The sequence below is a fragment of the Coenobita brevimanus genome, chromosome 8 (genome assembly GCF_032717465.1).
Source record: "Coenobita brevimanus isolate Jiangsu-jjx chromosome 8, ASM3271746v2, whole genome shotgun sequence".
NCBI classification, from domain to species: Eukaryota; Metazoa; Arthropoda; class Malacostraca; order Decapoda; family Coenobitidae; genus Coenobita; species Coenobita brevimanus.
Window position 1 is genome coordinate 19,246,559 of NC_136961.1, and position 11,058 is coordinate 19,257,616.

Genomic DNA, 11,058 nt, shown 5'->3' on the forward strand with positions numbered 1-11,058 from the left:
CTTTTTCCCAGCTAATTTATAGTACATTTGTGGAAGTTTCATTTTTTTTGTGTTTTCGCCATCAGCTATGCGATTTTTAGCATTACCCAAATGACCTTCTTATTAAAGTCAAAATCCAAACAATTTCCAGACAACACTAATGCAATAAATTCAATGTTTCTTGATCCTGTATTTTTTTTTTTTAACTTACATGTATATTTAGTGTTTTCGCCCTTTAGCTGTTTTTAGCTTCACTCAAATGACCTACCTAAGGACAAAATGCAATCTCCACACGACAAAAATACAGTTCAGTGTTCCTTAAACCTGGATTTTTTGAATTTTTCGTGCAATTTATGTTCACGGAGATGAAGAATAAAGTTGTGTATGGTAATTAATTATATATCTCAGGATTGTGGCATTGTACTTTATTGTATAAATTTATAGATGAGAGAAAATCTCACCAATATTCCTTCTCACGGGTTATCAGTTTTGAGAGATTTTACCTAAGGAAATTTAGCATATGGTGTTTCACGAACGTTCACAGTGTGTAAAAATTCTTTATCATTATTACCCTTTTTTTTTTTTGAAAAACACTCATTCGAAGTTTCTCGCTTGTTTCGGTGACCCTCACATCATTTGAATCCTATTTGCTCTTAAACACCAGATAACAGCTCTCCTTAGGTGATATCCATTTCTTGTGAAATACTTCCCAAATGTGATTTTTTACTGAGTTTTGGTATGAATTATGTTTCCCAATCAATATTCAGAACATTTGTATATGCTGCATATTTAGCGATTTCGCCAAAAAATACGTTTATTCATCACAGTCCAGTAAAATAGTTTTGAAATACCCCCAAAGTGAATGCTATCAGCCGTTACTACCTTTGGCAATACCTTTAATCCGTGGTCAGTTCTAAAAAGCCAATAGACTCATTGGAAATTAAAGATCGTGATAATCTGGACATGGCAGACACGACAGTTCATGTCGAGGCTCTTGCAGCCTGTTTTTTTTTTTTTTTCCAAGACCCATGATGAACAATAAAACTGCAAAGATGATGAACAAAGTAATGTTTATGTATTGTATATCTCTGTTCGGCTATACGTCTTTTCGAATAACGTATATATGATAATGAATAAGCGATCTTCATGTAAAAGATTCACTGCCTCTCGCAGTGATTTTACTTTGATAAATATGAATAATGATATCACACTAACCGTCAAACTGCGAAAATACTGCATATTTTATATTTGAACTCAAGGCACAGAATACCATTTTAAAGCTCTTGTGATGCAGATAGAAAAAAGAAATTACATCTCTAAATTTACGAGTTGTTTTCACGTCTCTAATGAATGGACCTCCTTGGGTTTAAAACCATCAAATGGCTGAATTCTTTACCTGTGAATCGATTTCACCCACAGAGGAAGGGAAATTGAAAGAATTAGTGGTATAGCATTTCTAATAAAAATCTTGCTGACAACATTGTTAAATTCAGCAGTGCATCTGACAGAGCAGCAGTGGTAGTAATTAGACTGTGCAAAAAATATACCCTGAAAGTGATGCAAGTATATGCACCAACTTCTCAGAGCTCAGATGAAGCAATTGAAACATTCTATGATGACATCTCCCAGATTATGGAAGAAAAGACAATGCCAAAGTTGGAAAATCAAAAAATGGAAAAGCATGTATGGGAAAATTTGGAGTGGGAGAAAGGAACGAAAGAGGTTAAATGTTGGTAAACTTTGCAGAAATAATGAACATATTCTTTCACAAAAGAACAGCGAGAAAGTGGACCTGGAGAAGCCCAAATGGAGAAACATAGCATGAAATCGACTTCATTATAGCAAATAAGAATAACACAATCACAAACGTCAGAGTTATCAACAAAGTAAATATTGGAAGTGACCATAAAATGGTGGGTTGCACAGCAAGATTTTGTCAAAAGTGAAAGATGATTAAAGACAAAGAGATATGCCCAATAAAAGTAAGAGAAAACAAAGCAGCTTTTCAGTTGGAAATAAGGAACAGATTGCAGGCTCTTAGTTATGCTGAATGTGACATTGATGAGCTGAATGACAGACTAACAAAAGTGCTTAAAGAATTAGCGGAGGTAGTAGGAAAACCTTATACAACCAAAGCCGGGAAATATTCAGAGAAGACACTTGAGCTTATGAAAAAAAGAAAGGTAATGAAATTAAAACAAAGATGAAATAGAATGTGCAGAATTAAACAAGCTTATCATCAAAAGACAGAGAAGGAAAAAGAAAGATAAACATGGATCAAATCAAAGAAACCATCAAAAAAGGAAAAAGTCTGAAACAGGTCCGAAATAAAATGGCACTTGGAAAGCAACAAATTACATCACTAATAGAGAGATATGATGCTAAAGCGAGTTGAAGAATTTTACAAAGAACTGTATGCATCAAAGAAAGTAGTACCAATAGCTAACTTTTCTGTTGACGCAAGTGAAATACTTTAGATAACACGAAACGAAGTAAATATTTCTCTTAAAAATATGAAAAGAGGGAAGGCTCCGGGAGAAGATGGAATAGTAGCAGATTTACTGTTGGATGCAGGAGCAGAAGTACGAAATAGGCTTGCTCATTTATTTACCCAATGTATAAAACAGGAGATAATTCTCAAAACAAGGTGTAATGTAATTGTTATTCGGCTTTATAAAAAAGGCGACTCAAAAGACCTTAGTAACTATCGACCCATTAGCTTGCTCTCATTTACAAACTTTTCACTAAAGTCCTTAAAAACAGAATAGCTACAAATTTGGAGGAAAACCAACCTCGTGAACAGGCAGAACTCCGATGCGGGTATTCGACCACTGATCATCTGCACAAAATGAGTCAGCTAATTGAGAAAACTTCAGAATATAATAAACCACTGTGCTTAGGTTTTGTTGATTACGAAAAGGCTTTCGACTCAGTGGAGCACATAGCAATTATATATTCATCGCGAGAACAAGGAGTGAATGAGAACATTGTAAAACTGCTCAGACATATATAAAGAGGGAACTGGCACAGTTTAATTACATTAGGACTCGGAAAGAATTAAGATTGAGAAGGGCGTGCGTCAGGGAGATACAATTTCACCAAAGTTATTTACAGCATGCCTAGAAAGTATTTTCAGAAAGCTAGACTGGGTAAACAAAGGAGTAAACATAGATGGAGAAAAGCTAAACCATTTAAGATTTGCAGATGACATTGTCCTAATCTCAGAAAAAGCAGAGACGTTGCAAGAAATGTTAAATGACCTGAACAGAGAAAATCTCAAAGTAGAGCTAAAGATGAACTGGAGTAAAACTAAAGTAATATTTAACCCTCAAACACCAAAGAGCGTCATAAGAATAAGTGGAGAAATTCTTGAAGAAGTTGAGGAGTACAATATTAACGAAAGATAATGATAGCGAAATAGAAAGACGCATTACAATTGGGTGGAAAGCTTTCGGTAAACATAGACATAATGAAAAGTAGCTTGCCAGTTTGTATGAAACGAAAAGTATATAACGAATGTGTAATTCCAGCTATGACGTATGGTTGTGAGACCTGAAAACTGACAAAATAGATGGAAAATTAATTAATTCGTTCTCAGAGAGCAATGGAAAGGTCAACGTTGGGAATTTCTTTAAGAGACAGGAAAAGATCAACTTGGGTGAGAGAGATATTATAGAAGTTATAAAAGAACAAAAATGGAGGTAGGCAGGCCATGTAGCAAGAACAAGGGATAATCGATTGAGCAAGAGGTTGACTGGATACCAAGAGATGGTAAGCGTAGCAGAAAAGGGCCAGGCAGGAGGTGGAGAGATGAGATAGAGAAATTTGCAGGGAAAATGTGGCAAAGATTGGCTCAGCCAAGGAATTCGTGGAGAAGGTTGGGGGAGGCCTTTGTTCAGCAGTCGACTTATAATGGCTGCTGCTGCTGCTGCTGCTGCTGCTGCTGATGATGATGATGATGATGATTACCTCATCTTGCCATGTCACTGATTTTTGTCGATAAGGAATTTTATCACCCTCAAAAATGTTTCCTGACTTGTAGATACAATTGTGACTGTTTCCCAGCTGAGTAAATTTGTGGACGTTGCAATTTTAGTGTATTCGCCTTCCACTATGCGGTTTCTAGCATTACTTAAATGACCTTCTTAACGTAAAAATCCAATCTCGAGAAGACATTAATACAATAAATTCAGTGTTTCTTCATCTTGCATTTTTGTAGCTGTAATGCATACTTAGTGTTTTCGCCCTCATTTAAGCTGGTTTTAGCATCACTCAAATGACACTCTTCCTAACGTCAAAATGCAATCTCCAGACATTAATACAGTTCACTCAATGTTCCTTCAACCTGGATTTTTGTAGGTATCATGCACTATATATCCACGGAGATGAAGAATAATGTTGTGTATGGTAATTAATTATATATCTCGGGATTGTGACATTATTTGTACTTCATCGTATAAATTTATAGATGGGAGACAAAATCTCATCAATATTCCTTCTCACGAGTTATCAGTTTTGAGAGATTTTACCTAAGGAAATTTGGTTTATTGGCACTACTTCTATTCGCGAAGTTAGTTCTATAAAAGCCACTATACTAATCGGAAATTAAACATCCAAATAATCTGAACAAGGCAGACACGATAGTTCAGGTCGACGCTCCTGAAGCTTGATTTTTTCCAAGACCCATGATGAACAATAAACTTGCAGATATGATGAAGCAATTAATGTTTATATATTGTATATCTCAGTAGGGCTATACGTTTTTTCGAATAATTTATAAATGAAAATGAATAAACGATCTTCATGTAAACGATTCATTTCCTCTCTGAGTGATATCCACGAGTTGTTTTAACGTCCCTAATAAATGGAACTCTTTGGACTTGAAACCATCATATGGCTGAATTCTTTACCTGTGAATAGATTTCACCCTACGTATTACCTCATCTCTCCTTGTAACTGATTTTTTAAAATAAGGAATTTTATCATCCTCAAAAATGTTTCCTGAATTGCAGATACAATTGTGACTCTTTCCCGGCTAATTTAGAGTACATTGTGGAGGTTGCATTTTTTGTTTTCGCCTTCAACTATGCGGTTTATAGCATTACTCAAACGACCTTCTTGTTAACGTCAAAATTCCAACAATTTCCAGACGACATTAATTCAATAAATTCAATGTTCCTTCATCCTGCATTTTTTGTAGCTTTCATGCATATTTAAAGTATTTGTCCTTTATTAAGCTATTTTTAGCATCACTATAATGTCCATCTTCCTAACGTCAAAATGCAAACAATCTCCAGATGACATTAATACAGTTCTTTCAGTTTTCCTTCAAATTGATTTTTTGTTGGTGTCATGCACTATATGTCCTGGGAGATGAGGAACAAAGTTGTAAATGGTAATTAATTATATATCTCGGTACTGCGACAGTTTGTACTTTATCGTATAAATTTATAAATGAGAGTCAAAAGCTCATCAATATTCCTTCTCACGAGTTATCAGTTTTGAGAGATTTTACCTAAGGAAATTTGGCTTATTGTGTTACATGAATCTTCAGTGTGTAAAATTTTTTTATCATAATTAACCTTTTTTCAAAAACACTCATTCGATATTTCTCGCTTGTTTCGGTGACCCTCACATCATTTGAAACTAATTATTCTTAAACACTTCACATGACAGCTCTCCTTACGTGTCAATCATTTTCTTGTTAAATGTTTCCGAAATTTGATTTTTTCATGCTCACAAGTGTCTACTGGGTTTTGGAATGAATTAGATGTTTCTCCCAGTCATTATTCAGAACACTGGTGGAAATTGCATATTTAGCAATTTCGCCCAAAAATACGTTTATTCTTCTATCAGTCCATTAAAACAGTTTTCAACTACTCCCAAAAAGTATGCTCTCAGCAGTATCTAGTTCACCTTTGGCACTACCTTTTATCTGTAATGTCAGTTCAGAAAAAGCCAATAGACTCATCGGAAATTAATAATCCAGATAATCTGAACAAGGGAGAAACGTCTAGGAACAAAGTTCCTAGACCCATCATGAACAATGAATCTGCGTATCCAAGTAATGTTTATATATTGTTTATCTCAGCACGGCTATACTTTTTTCTGAAGATTGTATATATTACATTAAGTAAACGATCTTCATTTAAACGATTCATTGCCTCTCGGAGTTATTTTACGTTCATAAATATGAATAATGAATAATGATATCACACGAACCGTCAAACTGCGATAATATTGCATATTTTATATATGAACTCTGGGCACAGAATACCACATTAATGCTCTTGTGATGCAGATGAAAACAACTATACCCATTGTATCTCTTTCACGTCTCTAATGAATGGAAACTCTTTGAGTTTAAAACTCTCAAATGGCTGAATACGTTACCTGTAAATCGATTTCACCCTATGTATTACCTCATCTAGCCTTGTAAGGGGTTTTATCACCCTCAAAAATGTTTCCTGACATAGATACAACTGTGTTTCCCAACTAAGAGTACATTTGTGGAAGTTGCATATTTAGTGTTTTCGCCTTGAACTATGCGGTTTTTAGCATTACTCTAATGGCCTTATCACAAAAATCGAAACAATTTCCAGACGACATTAACACAGCAAATTTAATGTTCCTTCATCATGCATTTTTTGTAGCTGTCATGCATATTTAGAGTTTTCGACCTCATCACTCAAATGACCCTTTCCTAATGTGAAAATACAAATAATCTCCAGAAGACATTAATACAGTTCACTCTGAGCTCTTTCAACCTGGATTTGATTTAGCTGTCATGCACTATAAAGTACGTCCACGGAGATGAGAAAAGTTGTAAATGGTAATTAATAATATATCATGGTATTCTGACTGTTTGTACAATATTGTATAAAATTATAAATGTCAGAAGTTCATCAATACATTTGTGGAAGTTGCATATTTAGTGTTTTCGCCTTGAACTATGCGGTTTTTAGCATTACTCTAATGGCCTTATCACAAAAATCGAAACAATTTCCAGACGACATTAACACAGCAAATTTAATGTTCCTTCATCATGCATTTTTTGTAGCTGTCATGCATATTTAGAGTTTTCGACCTCATCACTCAAATGACCCTTTCCTAATGTGAAAATACAAATAATCTCCAGAAGACATTAATACAGTTCACTCTGAGCTCTTTCAACCTGGATTTTATTTAGCTGTCATGCACTATAAAGTACGTGTCAATTTTGAGAGATTTTATCTAATCAAATGTGGCTTATGGTTTTACACGAACCTTCAGTGTGTAAAAATTCTTTATCATTATTAATCTTTTTTTGAAAAACATTCGAAGTTTCTCGATTGTTTCGGTGACCCTCATATCATTTGAATCTCACTGTTCTTCAACACTTCAGATGACAGCTCTCCTTACGTGTCAATCAATTTTTTGCTAAATATTTCCTAAATGTTATATTTTTCATGCTCACAAGTGGCTACTGTTTTTTATGAATTTGGTGTGATCCAAATCATTATTCAGATCATTGGTGGAAGTTGCATATTTAGCGATATCGCCCAAATATACGTTTATTCTGCCATCACTCCAGTAAAATAGATTTGAACTATTCCCAAAGTGAATGCTATGAGCCGTAACTAGTTCACCTTTGGCACTACCTTTTATCCGTGGTCAGTTTTAAAAAAGACAATAGACTCATCGGAAATTAAAAATCCAGATAATTTGAACAAGGCAGACACGACAATTCAGGTCGACGCTCTTGCAGTTTGATTTTATCCTAGACCCATCATGAACAATTAAACTATGAATATGATGAACCAAGTAATATTTGTATATTGTACATCTCAGTACGGCTATACGTTTTACCAAATAATTTATACAAGATAATGAATAACCGATCATCATTTAAACGATTCATTGCCTCTCGTAGTGATATTACGTTCATAAATATGAATAATGATATCACACGAACCGTCAAACTTCGGGAATATTGCATATTCTATATTTGAACTCTAGGCACAGAATACCACTTTAAAGCTCATGCAGAGAAAAAAAAAAAAATTTCCAATTTCTCTTAAATTTCCGAGTTCTTTTCACGTCTCTAATGAATGGAAACTCTTTGGGCTTAAAACCATGAAATGGCTGCATTCTTTACCTGTGAATCGATTTCACCCTATGAATTACCTCATCTAGCCTTGTAACTGATTTTCATCGATATTGAATTTTACGCTCAAAAATGTTTCCTGAATAGTTGATACAATTGTGACTGTTACCCAGCATATTTAGAGTACATTTGCGGAAGTTTCATATTTAGTTTTTTCGCCTTCAACTATGCGGTTTTTAGCATTACTCAAATGACCTTCTTAGCGTAAAAATCCAAAAAATTTCCAGACGACTAACAAAGTAAATTCAATGTCCCGTCATCATGGTTTTTTGCAGCTGTCATTCATATTTAAAGTTTTCGCCCTCCATTAATCAGTTTTTAGTATCATTCAAAGACCCTCTTCCTAACGTCAAAATGCAAATAATCTCCAGAAGATAACAATACAGTTCAGTCAGTGCTCCTTCAACCTGGATTTTTTTTGAAGTGTCAAGCACTATATGTCCACGGAGATGAGGAATAATGTAAATAGTAATTACTTATATATCTCGGTTCTGCGACACCGTTTGTAATTTATCGTGTAAATTTATAGATGAGAGTCAATAGCTCATCAATAATCTTTATCACGAGGTGTCAGTTTTGAGATATTTTACTTAAGGAAATGTGGCTTATGAGGTTACACGAACCTTCACGGTGTGTAAAAATTCTTTATCATTAGTAACCTTTTTTGAAAAGTTTCTCACTTGTTTAGGTGACCCTAACATCATTTGAAACATTGTTCTTAAACGCTTCAGATGACAGCTATCCTTACGTGTAAATCAATTTCTTATTAAATGTTCCTAAATGTTTTATTATTTTTCATGTTCATGTGTCTACTGAGTTTTGGTATGAATTAGGTGTGTTTCCCAATCATTATTCAGAGCACTAGTGGAAGTTGCACATTTAGCGATTTCGCCCAAAATTATGTTTATTCAGCCATCAATCCAGTAAAATACTTTTGAAGTACTCCCAAAGTGAATGCCATCAGCCGTTACTACAGTATACTACTCAAACCAATTAAGGGAACAAGATTTTGATTTATGATATTTCCGAATCTATGTTTTGTTTGGGTTCAGAAATAGTGTTGTGAGCTGAGCAGTGATTGAGGAACCGAATACATCTGAGTTGAGTTGTCCTTTCTGAGTGTCAATAAAAATGGGAGTGTCACCCTACCCCTATATAAAGAGTGAAAATTTCATTTTTCATTGAGTAGAATTGGTCAAAATCAGCATTAACGAGGTGTTTCTGGCTTTGGGCGATTTCGTTGTGTTTCCCTGTCATCACTGAGTGTGTGCGGCGGTATTTGTCCATAGTTGAGGCGGCTCAAGCATTACAGATGCTCGAGGAAGGACACACCCAAAGAAGGGTTGTCCAAGGGCTTGGAGTGTCTCCTAGCGTCATCAACCGGCTCTGGAGACGATACCAAGATAACGGGCTGTACACCAAAAGACCTGGGCAAGGTAGCAAACGCATGACATCCGCAAGACAACGACAGAGTATTGCCCGGGCACTGCAAAACGACTTCCAACGGGCGACTGGGGTCCGTGTCTCAAACCACCGCAACCGGCTTCACGAGGACGGCCTTCGGGCTAGACGACCTGTTGTGGCCCCAGTTTTGACCCCAGCTCACCGAAGAGCACGTCTGGAGTTCTCCCGAGATCACGTACAGTGGCAGTTAGGCCACTGGACCCCAGATGAAAGCAGATTCAGTGTTTCGACCAACGACCGCCGTATCAGAGTGTGGAGACATGCTGGAGAGCGGTACGCACCGTGAAACATTGTGGAACATGACCGGTATGGTGGTGGTTCCGTAATGGTCTGGGAGGGCATATGCACTGAGGGACGCACAGACCTCTTTGTGCTGAATGGCGGTACCCTGACAGCTGCACGATGTGGAACAGATACTGGACCCTGTGGTAAGGCCTTTTGCTGGAGCTGTGGGAGAGGAGTTCCTTTTCATGCAGGACAATGCTCGCCCTCACACTGCACGTGTCTCGATGAACTTCCTCCAGGAGCAAGGGATCCCCATAATGGAATGGCCAGCACGCTCACCAGACCTCAATCCCATCGAGCATGTCTGGGACATGCTGGTACGGAGGGTACATGCTCGCCAACCTCAGCCTGATAGCGTTCCAGCACTTACCGAGGCTTTGGTGGCAAAGTGGGGGAACATCCCCCAGGACGCCATACGACGCGTGATTCGGAGCATGACTCGTCGTTGTCGGGCGTGCATCCAGGCAAGAAGAGGTTACACTCATTATTAGGGACTTCAGAACCAGTTTTTAAGACAATTCTGAGACATTCCTTGGCTGAGCCTATCTCTTGTTCATTTCTGTTTTGGGGGTTATCTGGTACTCGCTTGTTCCAACAATAAAGTTCTCGTTTTGATTCCTTGCTGAACATTCCCTTTCATTGCTAACATATTGGGGAATACCCATAAGCAATTCTGAACCTAAACAAAGCATAGATTCTGAAATATCACAAATCAAAATCTTGTTCCCTTAATTGTTTTGAGTAGTGTAGTTCACCTTTGGCAGTTCCTTTTATCCGTCTTCAGTTCTAAAAAAGCCAATGGACTCACGGGAAATTCAGGTCGACGCTCTTGCAGCCTGATTTTTTCCTAGACCCATCATAAACAATAAAACTACGAATATGATGAACTAAGTAATGTTTATATATTGTATATCTCAGTACGGCTATACGTTTTTCCGAATATTTTGTATAAGATAATGAATATACGATATTAATTTAAACGATTCATTGCCTTATGTAGTGATTTTACCTTCATAAATATGAATAATATCACACGAACCGTCAAACTGCGAGAATATTGCATATTTTATATTTGAACTCTAGGCACAAAATACCACTTTAAAGCCCTTGTGATGCAGATAAAAAAAAAATCTAAATTTCCTAGTTGTTTTCACGTCTCTAATGAATGGAAACTCTTTGAGCTG